Raw genomic sequence first — 10,573 nt, 5'->3', positions numbered from 1 at the left:
TCAATGAAGAATAAATAGAATTTCATTTTCTCTTGCAGGATGTCTTGAATTTAAATTTGAAAAATAATTTTTAGCTATTTTGTTTACCGATTTAAACTATTGGTGAATTATGTATGTGTCCTTTATAGAGACAAGTGTTCCAAATTTGCTGATCATTTCTGTGAAGGTAAGTGGTTATCAGTTGTTATCAACCAGCTGACACTGAAAAAATATTAGCACAAACTGCCACTCAAAGGTAACAGTGATATGTGTTTTTACAAGAAAATAGAAAATAACTGCTTTTCGTACAAATTTCTGCAGTGGAGACAGCATTTTGAGAATTGTTTGGAAATGTTCCCATCATTATGTGATTTTGCTGCTGAGAACAATGTTTGTCACTTATAAAATTTCTTAAATCTGCATACTCTAAAAACAGGACCATAAAATATATAACCTGCTTTGTAACCTGTGTACAGTTCCAGTGGGTTTTAAACTCATTTGTTAAAAATTTAAAAATTCAACAGCTTCTGAATGACATCATGAAAAGCAAACGTTTTCTAATATTTCAAGCAATACCTACATGATGAGTAAATGGGACTAAAAAGAGTGTATCTAATGACTTAGCAAGACTGACAGTGGTGCACCTACTTTTTCCAATTTGGACCTATGTGTATTTGTGAGGTATCTTTAGAGGGAAGAGCACTTTTTAAAAGAAATACAGAAAGAAATTGAATTTAGAAAAATGTCTTTGATCACCATGTCATAAATTTGTAAACCAAGATTTTTAAAAAGAATAAAACCTATTTAGCTGGTCCGGGTCGCAGAAGCAGGATGACGAAGGGAACGTCATCGTTTGGGAAGCGTCGTAATAAGACGCGCACGTTGTGCCGCCGCTGTGGCTCTAAGGCCGACCACCTTCAGAAGTCGACCTGCGGCAAATGTGGCTACCCCGCCAAGCGCAAGAGAAAGTATAACTGGAGTGCCAAGGCTAAAAGACGAAATACCACCGGCACTGGTCGAATGAGGCACCTAAAAATTGTATATCGCAGATTCAGGCATGGATTCCGTGAGGGAACAAACACCTAAACCCAAGAGGGCAGCTGCTGCAGCATCCAGTTCATCTTAAGAATTTCACCGATTAGTCACACAATAAATGTTCTGGTTTTAAAAATAAAAAAAAAAAAATTAAAAACAAAAAAGAATAAAACCTATTTAATGACATAATTCTTATTAAAATATTAATATTAAAGCTATTGTAGAGAAGCAACAAGCTTTTTTATTTCATGATTGAACTAAATATAAATTACTTTTAAATAGTTTATTTCATCTTATCTTTAAAGTTTTTCTATTTACAAATTTGTTTTATACTTTAAATAATCCATGAGTCTGGTAGTAAATACATGCCATTGTTAAATAAGTAAATTGGGGTGCCTACTCACGCATTTTTAACTGATAGGAGGCAAGAACAAAACACTGGGAGCTACTTCTCTATAAAACTTTAGGCAACTGAGTGAGAATATCTTGATGAAATAGATTGTCTGCCTGGAATATATAAATAACCAAAATTGGCTCAAAATGTAGAAGATCCACCATGAATAAAATTGAAAAAGATGATAATTATCCCTTCAGATTTGCCAAAACCAGATGATTTTATGGATGTTATTTTAGACTCTGAAATTATAGATTTCTTTTGCAATTTAAAATGTTCCAGAGAATAAAGAAAGATGGAAATCTTCCCAGTTTATTTTAACCTCATACCAAAACCTGATAAAATTATCACAATGAAAGAAAACTATAGCTAAATTTCACTTATTATTATAGAGAATAAAAATTCCTAAATAAAATCACCAACCCAGATGTATTAAATGAGCAACAAATTACCCCCATGCTAAAGTTTATTCTTGGAATCAAGGATAGTTTAGTATAAATAAATCTATTAAGGTAATAGATACAAATGATTTTTAAGAAGATAGTGTCAACAGATATCCTCCAAAAGTACCCAACTTAGTTTAACAATCATGTTTGACAGAGTATTTAAGGAAACTAGAAAGAAATCTCCTTCAGCATTTCATATACACACAGATAAGTACATGCATGTGAAAATGGACCTCTCTGTCTCTCTGTCAGAGGTATTCCTGTGGAAATCATAAATACTTGGTGTAAACAGTTACTACTGTTTTGTGAATCTTGGTCAATATAATGGAAAAAGTTATATAAGTTTCAAAATACACAAAAAAAGAAGTATCAATGTTTGCTGTTCTTTGAATACAAAAGTTCGATAAAATGGCCATTTATAAATCATACAGACATTAACTTTAAAACAGTTTTCTAGCAATTAATATCAACTGCATAGCCATTTACTTAATTAGAAATGCCTAAAATCCATTAGAAAACAACATTTTCCAAGGGACATAGACAACTCCAAAAAAATGATGCTGCAGATAAGACTCAGTATTGTTAAAATATCAGTTCTCTAAGTTAATTAGAAGTTGTCAGAATTTTAGTGAGTTTAAAAAAAAAACATGTAATATGATTTCAAATTTCAACTAGAAAAATAAACAGACTGCAATAATTAAATTTTTGAAATTAAGAATGAGAAGAGATTTGCTCTAATGGTTTTCAAAATATATTATCAAAATATAACAATTAAAACAATGGTTCTGGAATAGATAGAACAAAGAAACAGAACAAAAATCCTAGGAGGATTTCAAGTATACTTAAGAATTTAATATACACTAAAATGACCTTTATTAACAATGAGAAAATACGTATATTACTTAGCAATGGTGCTGGAACAGCTGGCCTGCTTTGAAAAAATAGGACCAATTTCCCACCCTATACCATAATCTAAAATAATTCCAGATAAACATTTCCTTTTTCTTTTTCTTCCTTCCTTCCTTCCTTTCTTTTCTTTCTTTCTTTCCTTGTTTCCTTCTTTCTTTCTCCCTTCCCTTTCCTTCCCCTTCCCTTCCCTTCTCTTCCTTCCCGCTCCCTCCCCTCCCCTCCCCTCTCCTTCCCCTCCCATTCCCTCCCTCCCCTCCCCTCCCCTTCCTTTCCCTTCCTTCCCCTTCCCCTTCCCTTCCCTTCCCTTCCCTTCGCCTCCTTCCTTCCCCTCGCCTCCTTCCTTCCCCTCCCCTCTCCTTCCCTCCCTCCCTCCCTTCTTCTCTCTCTCTCTCTCTCTCTCTCTCTCTCTCTCCTCTCTCTCTCTCGCTTACTCTCTTTCTTTCATTTTTGGCCACTTTTGGAGTGCAGTGGCATAATCACAGCTTGTCAGAGCCTTGACCTCCTGGCCTCAGGTGATCCTCTCTCCTCAGCCTCCCAAGTAGCTGAAATTGGAAGCAAACACCACCATGTTCGGCTAATTTTGAAATTTTTTTGGTAGAGAGGGATTCTTCCTGTGTTGCCCAGGCTACTCTTGGACTCCCAGCCTCAAGCAATCCTCCTATGTTGGCCTCCCAAAATGCTAGGATTACAGGCATGAGCCACTGTGCATGGCCTCAAGATTAAATATTTTGAATATAGAAAATAAATTATATTTATAGTCAATAATTCTCTAAGCCTTAAACAAGGGTTGGATACAGATTTTGTGAGAACTAAGCTTAATCAATTTTAAAACTTTCATTAAACAAAGTGATGTCAAAATGTAAATGCAAAATTAGAGCAAAACTGAGTATCTGCTTAGAATGAGAAAACAAAGCTGATCAATACCATAGACCTCACAAATCCCAGAAAAATAACATAGCATTTTAAAATTAACATAATCTACAGTATTGTTCTCTACTGCTTTGGACTGTATATTTGATTACCTCCTCATATGACAATGATTTTGTAACATCATTTTCTAAAGAGAAAATAACATTTTGGGAGGCCAAGCCAGGCGGATCACTTGAGGTTGGGAGTTTGAGATCAGCCTGACCAACATGGAGAAACCCTGTCTCTACCAAAAACAAAATTAGCCAGGCGTGGTGGCGCATGCCTGTAACCCCAGCTACTTAGGAGGCTGAGGCAGGAGAATCGATTGAACACGGGAGTCAGAAGTTACAGGGAGCCGATCGTGCCATTGCACTCCAGCCTGGGCAACAAGAGGGAAACTCTGTCTCAAAAATAAGAGAGAAAATAAAAAGATACATCAGTCCTTTTGTCCTGGTCATCAAAGTACTTTAAATTGATAGACTGGAAACTTTTCTTACAGCTTCTCAACTCATAATAGAGAATACCGTGTACATTTTTAGTGTTGTTACTGAATTGAGAAAACCTCTAACAAGTTTCTTCATATGTGAAGTGGAAAACCTTGGGTCATGTCAAGTTCTCTATAAAGTCTAACCTTAACACATTCTTGTGGCACAAGAATCATTTTCAAGAACTTCTTGGCAGAAGCTGAGGTAAAAAAATCAAACAATAAATAAAATAAGACTTTTATATTTGAATATGCTTGGCTTTAGTAAAAACACCAAATTCAAGGTTAACGTGTCATAAAACCATGGTTTTCGGAAGTTGAGGCACTTAAACACTCCAGATTTGGGAAATGACTGAAATTGGGAAGAACCAGGACCGCACCCCCCAGCCCACCCACCCTCTTTGGAGCAACAAGGCAGTGGACTGGGAACTCACAACTCTACAGGTGAGAGCCCTGTTGCCGAAGCAGGCCCCTTGGCCTCTGAGAAGAAAAGCATTGTGGTGCCTGTTAACAAATGACCAATTTCTATTGGGCTGTCCATTTGGAAGACAGGAGAAACATTATTTTGGCAAGAAACAAGTCAAGGAAAATACAATTCGGTAGACAGCTGAAGAGGAGGTAAGCTGTGACTTTCGCCCTGGCCGCAGTCTGCAGTGACTCTGCAGCACTGTCACCGCAGAGGAGATGACAACCTTCAGCAAAGATGGAAGTTAGAAGAGCTGCTACCTACTCTGAAGGGACAGCCACATGGACTGAAGTACACACAAAGTCCTCTGAGGCATGAGTAACGTGTGAACGTGTGCGGTGTATGAAACGTTTTGTTTCTTTTCTTTTTTCTTTTTCTTTTCTTTCTTTTTTTTTTTTCTTGAGACAGAGCCTTGCTCTGTTTCCCGGGATGGAGTACAGTGGCTTGATTGTGGTTCACTGCAACCTCCACCTCCCGGGTTCAAGCAATTCTCCTGCCTCAGCCTCCCGAGTAGCTGGGATTACAGGCATGTGCCACCATGCCCAGCTCATTTTTGTACTTTTTTAGTAGAGATGGGTTTCACCATGTTGGCCAGGCTGGTCTCAAACTCCTGACCTCAGGTGATTCACCTGCCTTGGCCTCCCAAAGTGCTGGGATTACAGGCATGAGCCACCACGCCCAGCCTTGTTTCATTTTTATAACAATAAGCCAGATGCCCAAAATGCATGCTCATGTCAATGACTTTCTTAATAAGACAATGTTAAGGCCACTCTTGGGGCTATACATCCTACATCATCATATCTAGAACTCACAGGTGAGCTCATGGTCACCCCCTTCCTACTCATCCTTGGGGGGTCGTTCTCATTCCCATCACAGCAAACAGCTCCACAGTCTACACAGTAACTTGGACCAGAAACCCAGAAGTCATTCTAGATATCTCTTTGCATCTTTAACATACAGATTATAGTTTATATCTATATTTTTGTTTGCCTCTTTCTGTAAAAAATTGATATAGCTACTCCATCAGAGTGCAAGCTCGTTGAGAAAAAGGTCTTAATCCCATTTCTGTGTGTCTAAGACTTCAGGCACTATCTTGAACACAAAACATATTTGTGAGCTGAAATAATACTTTTAAACCCGAAACGGTTTAATTATATACCACACAATGTATTTAAACATTTAAGCATTTTCACTTTTTTTTTTAATAAAGGTCAAAGATTTTAAATATTAGTAGTCAAAGATCAACACTCCTGGCCTATATAGGATGGTTTGTTCCCTAATGGCTATGCAGAGTAAAGTTCTATCAGACTCCTCTGCTATGCTGGCAGGTCAGATGTCTTCACTCACTGGCAGTAACACCTCAAGTGTCATTCAGGCCTGAGGATGGTGCCCTTTCTAGTCAGGAGGTGTTTGGACCATCCATATTGTTAAACAGGCTCACTCAATAATTGCACAGCATTATGTATCTGAAGGCAGAAAATGAATCAATAACTCTTCTAAGAAGTGTAAAGAGAACTGTTTCTGGATTTATCCACCAAATGTTATTGCATTACACATGAAACATCATGATTTTAATCCTTAAGAGTCTTCTATTCTAAAAATAGAAAAGACTGACACACCTAGAGATAGATAAGAATGTAGACAAACAGAAAGAGTATTTCTGACTTCATTCCAAAGGAAACATTCCAAACTGAATTAAGAAAGTTCTAGCTCTCTACTTTCTTCTGCCTTAAAACTTTTTTTTTTTTTTTTTTTGGTCTTTTTTTCATGGAAAGAATTATTTATTTTGATTTTATCTTTTGATTAATCCTTTTCTCCCATCCTTCTTTTTCTTTCGTTATGGTCATGGCAGGAGGAGATTAAGGAAAATTTCTCAGTGAAAATGATGGTTTGGTAAATTTCCATCTAATTTTGACATTTTTAAAAAAATAACTTTATCACTCATAACCATCCTGCATTTTAATTTTCTTTGTCTTCATTCCTATTCACATGTCCCCCTTGAATCAAACTTATTTTGAGAAATTGAAACCACTACTTTTCATTCCAGAATCACTTCATTGTATTTGATTTGAGTGGTTAATCTTTGCTTATGAGTTTCTTGACCTGAGTCTCAGGTGTTGAGCATAGCTTTTGTGATGAGTTCCTGAAACATGAAAGCATCTTCCCTCTCATACCATGTCAAGTTTTGGCTGCCATCTTTCTATAGCGTTAGTTGTAGACAACTGCTTATTCAAGGTAAATGTCCAACAGGGTATTTGCTTGATTATTTATGGTTGATCAATTTCCACTTAATCATTGAAACCAGAAGCAGCTTCCTAAGACTGTGACAAAATGGTGTTTTCCTCATTTTCTAATGAGTCCAAAGTAGCTATTTCTTTTTTTTTTTTTTTTTTTTTTGATGAAGTAAAATGTCTCTGATAAAATTGATCTGTAACATGCATTTACTGCTTTGTTTTCTCTTGAATGTCTCATTTATCTCAGTAGTGGTATAAATGGGAAATACATGGAGACCCATTGTCTAACCACTTATGGTGCTCCGAGGGTGAGGCTTAGTACCAACGAACAGAGACCCACAGGTGGCTTCTTCAGAAAGAGAGAAAATGATTTGCCTTTTAGATTTGCTCAGCTTGCATTTCATTTATTCTGTAAAGAGCCAACAATGACACATACACTTCGGTTCAAATTTAATTTATGCGGTTTGTTGTTTAAAATGATACAGTATCTGTTCTATTTACCAGGGGCTGTTGAACAAGACTGGCCAGTTTTCTTTGAATTCCAGTATTTTCATGCTATGGGGAATTAAGTGTTTAGCTCAGAGCTGTGTTTGCCTAACGCCCCACTGTCAAGACTGGGCGTCCCTGGATACTCCAACAAACATCTGGTCTGAGGATGCAGTTCTGTTAAAAATAGCAACAACAACAACAATCTGAGGAGCTGGCATTGCAATTCCGCTTTCGTGTTTGCTGATTGTCTCAGTCGGCGTTCTCTGGCACACTTGAGACCAAGACATAGGAAGGTAGTTTGCTGAGTCAACCCAGGAAATACAGATGAGGACATGGGAAAAGGGAGGGATGGCAGTGGAGAAGGAGGAAAGAGAGGAGTAATGCCCTGGGTCGCTAGGAAATTTGTCCCTTTACCCCACCCTGAGGCTCTTACATCTCCAACAGTTGCAGCTGCCTAGCATGCTGGCTGGGCAAGTTGGCATGACTTGGGCACCTGAGAAAAACCCAGGCAGGGCCACTGAGAGAGAATCTCCCAGGTGCGCAGAAATTGACCTCTGCCAGTGCCGAAGTGAGCTCAGGTGTAGTGGACATAGGGCATCTGCTATACTAATGCATGAAGCTTCCTTGTAGAAACCTGGGTAAGCCCTGTTCTTAGGGCAACTGCTTTGAAGATACTGCAAATTGGATGTTAGCTTTACTGGCCTTCTCATCTGAGAAATGTCTGTCCTGTCTGGAATAGAATGTCATTGCATCTCAGGCAAATTACCAACAGTGATGAGTATCACTGTGGTCTTGTGGTGAAGAACACAGACTCAGGGGCCTGACTGCCTGAGTGTGGATGCTGACTTTAACACTTACTACCTGTGTGTTACTGAGCCAGTTACTGAATATCTCAGTCCCAGGTCCACATCTGGAAAGCAGAGAGAATCAGAGTGTCTCTCTCAGCGCTGTTGGAAAGACCAACTGAGATCCTAAATACAAAGCTCTTAGCACGCTGACTGGCACACTGAAGCAAAGATGAATTGTTACCATGATGAGGTATTAGTGTTTGCTGCTGCTTCCCAGCTGAAGGGATGAGCAGTTGAGAAACTGTTTCTTTTTTTTTTTTTTTGTTAAAAGCGTATTAGACAGTCCCCAAAAGACAAATACTGCATGATTCCACTTATGTGAGGTACTTAGAGTAGTTACATTCAAAGAAACAGAAGGTGGTTACCAGGGGCTGGGAAGACAGTGGAATAAAGAGTTATTGGTTAACAGGTATAGAGTTTCCATTTTGCAAGGTGAAAAAGTAGTGGAGATTGGTTTCACAACATTATACATATATTTAACACTACTAAACTGTACATTTAAAAATAGACAAGAAGGTATATTTTATGCCATTTTTAACCACAATTAAAAGTAAAATATTTTAAATAATATATTGTAGAGGGGTCGGGCACAGTGGCCCATGCCTGTAACCCCAGTACTTTGGGAGGCCGAGGTGGGTGGATCACTTGAGCTCAGGAGTTTGAGATCAGTCTGGACAACATGGAGAAACCTCGTATCTAAAGCAGAAGTTAGCCACGTATAGTGGCGCATGTAGGTAGGAGAATCACTTGAGCCAAGGAGGCAGAGGTTGCAGAGAGCTGAGATTATGCCACTGCACTCTGGCCTGAGTGACAGAGCAAGACCCTGTCTCAAAAACAAAACACAACGAAAAAAAGCCATATTGTTGATAAGCTTCATCAGCCATCATTTGGACATTATATTCATCAAATGTAATCCACAGTGGATTATAAGCATTGCTCTCATTTTGTGGTCCTTTACTTCAACGTTGGAATCTGGAAGACATTTCAGATCACCCTATGTGTAAAATCTATGTCTCCCAAAATGCTACTAAAATTATGCATTTGGTCTAAGTGTAGTGGCTCACGCCTGTAATCCCAGCACTTTGGAAGGCCAAGGTGGGTGGATCACCTGAGGTCAGGAGTTCGAGACCAGTTTGCCCAACATGGTAAAAACCCGTCTCTACTAAAAATACAAAAAATTAGCCAGGCGTGGTGTTGGGCACCTGTAATCCCAGCTACTCTGGAGGCTGAGGCAAGAGAATCACTTGAACCCGGGAGGCTAAGGTTGCAGTGAGCCGAGTTTGTGCCACTGCACTTCAGCATGTGCAACAGAGTGAGACTCTGTCTCAAAAAAAAAAAGAGAGAAGATTCATTTGGGGCACCCAATGAAAGACTCTAGCCAGTCAAAGAGCTTCACTGTCTGCCACAGAAAATCAAAGCAGTTGTTTTTAATATAAATGCTGCCTCTTAAACAGTAAGGTTCCAACAAAGTTGGGAGAATACAGGAAAAACAAAATCAGGAGTTTCTGGATAACTCAACATGTGGAGGTTCCTGGATGGCACGTCCAGGGAGGGCATGCAGGCTCTGTGCCCCTTCCCTCATACCTTACCCTGTGCACCTCTTCATTTGCATCCTCTGTAATATCCTTTATAATAAACCAGTAAAAATAAAATACAAACAAACAAACATAATTCAGAGGATTTGCACATCAAGATAGATAACTCTCCTTTCAGTCAGCATTCACACTCAGGATAGATTCAATTTTCTGACTGAAAATTCAGGGGTGTGGAAAGCCAATTCTTTAAAAAGATCATTGTGCAAAAGAAGATGTCAGGCCAGGTGCAGTGGCTCATACCTATAATCCCAGCACTTTGTCAGGCCAAGGCAGGTGGATTACTTGAGGCTAGGCTTGGCCAACAGGCTAAAACTCTGTCTCTACTAAAAATACAAAAATTAGCCAGGCATGGTAGCACGTGCCTGTAATCCCAGCTACTCCGGATGATGAGGCATTAGAATCACTTGAACCCAGGAAGAGGAGGTTGCACTGAGCCGAGATTGCACAACTGTACTCCAGCCTGGGTGACAGAGTGAGACTGTTTCCACCCCTCCCCACAAAAAAGATGTCATATAAATTCAATCAGATAAAGTCCAGAACTACCAAAGCAGCCCTGAGCAGTGAAGCCCTAGAGTTGTATTCTAGCTCTAGGTCCCAGGATGAGAAGACCTGCAATCCTGTAGAACATTTAAGTGACTAAGAAGAAAGTAAATTTCAGACATGACCCATTATTTACTAGTAATCTCACTTTTAAAGAATTTTCTCTGAGGGATTTTTGCAATTAACAAGATCATGATGATATCAGAGAAGTACAGAATAAGCTCTCAAAAGTGCACCTCGAGATA

General features: G+C 38.9%; 1 pseudogene; it reads left to right on the top strand.

Moving 5' to 3' along the window:
* Window positions 1-795: 795 nt before the first annotated feature.
* LOC101053949 (large ribosomal subunit protein eL37 pseudogene) lies at window positions 796-1,065 on the top strand (annotated as a pseudogene).
* Window positions 1,066-10,573: the final 9,508 nt, after the last annotated feature.

The sequence above is a fragment of the Saimiri boliviensis genome, chromosome 4 (assembly GCF_048565385.1).
Source record: "Saimiri boliviensis isolate mSaiBol1 chromosome 4, mSaiBol1.pri, whole genome shotgun sequence".
NCBI lineage: Eukaryota > Metazoa > Chordata > Mammalia > Primates > Cebidae > Saimiri > Saimiri boliviensis.
The sequence above is the reverse complement of the archived record's forward strand: the minus strand, read 5'-3'. Positions and strand labels throughout refer to the sequence as shown.